The sequence below is a fragment of the Pipistrellus kuhlii genome, unplaced genomic scaffold (genome assembly GCF_014108245.1).
Source record: "Pipistrellus kuhlii isolate mPipKuh1 unplaced genomic scaffold, mPipKuh1.p scaffold_m20_p_12, whole genome shotgun sequence".
Lineage (NCBI taxonomy): Eukaryota > Metazoa > Chordata > Mammalia > Chiroptera > Vespertilionidae > Pipistrellus > Pipistrellus kuhlii.
In genome coordinates, this window is record NW_023425427.1 from 17,715,458 (window position 1) to 17,716,579 (window position 1,122).

Sequence of the window (1,122 nt, forward strand, 5' to 3'; positions counted from 1 at the left end):
GCTGCCATCTACCCGTAGCTGGTAAGCATTGACTTCCCTCGCTGCATTTCGGGAACTAGTGAGGAGTAGGGGAAGTTGTAGAGAAGACTCAAAAGCTAATTAAATTACAGAACCTATGTTAAGTGTTACAAAGCTCTCTCAACACTTGTTCAAGGCAAAGGCCCTGCTTTTCTTCAAATATTTCAGGCTCTCCTATCTCCGTATTAAATCTTAGGCTTCTAAAATCCAGACTTCCTCTCTAACCCACCTCCACGGATACAGACCTATTACTGCCCATCTCCCAAAACTCAGCCAAAACTCAGGCTCTCCCGCACCTGGTAGGCTGCAGAAACCCTTAACCTCACAACTTTAAGACACCCCCCATCGTCCAATTTCCCCATTTTCACACGCACACACACCCTCCCCCGAGCCTCCTTGCACACTACCTTGCAAACACCACACACCTCTCCCATTATTAGAGCAATTGCTGGCGCTAACCCACATCTCCCCACCAAAGAGGTTCAAGTTCCGCGTGCAGCTAACACCCACGCGAAAACCTGGGGAGAGCCAAGGCTTCGGGTCCCGCCCCATCCCCCGCCCCGATCCGGGATCCGGGCCGCCCTAGGCCCACAGCCTGCGGGCTGAGACCCCGCCCCTCCAGACCTGTCATCACAGAAGCCGCACGTGGCCGGGGCGGGACCTCAGGCGACCTGCAGCCACCACTTTGTCTCCCCTGCCATCCGCTGGGGGCGCTGCCGCCAATCAGAACCGGCGGGTCCGGGCTGGAGCTCCAGGGCCCGGGTGAGGCGAGCGCGAGAAGGGAGGTGGGGGGGGGCGGGTAAGGGAAGGGAGGCTCTGGGCCGGGAGGGGGCTCGCTCTGGAAGGGGGCCTGGCACCGGTTCTGCCAGGCTGGAATTCTAGGGGGCGGTTCCTAGAAAAAAGGCGGAGACACCCAAAGGGGGCAGGGACTGGGGTGGGGCCAGGGGCAAGCTGAGGATCCTGGGGAGACGACCAGATAGACGAGAAGGGGCGGAGCCCGAGAGGGGGCGTGGTCTAGGGGTACCGGGGGAGGACCCCGAGGAATTCAAGAAACTAGGAAAGGGGACGAACCCCGGGGAAGGTGGGAGGTGGGACCGGGGGAGG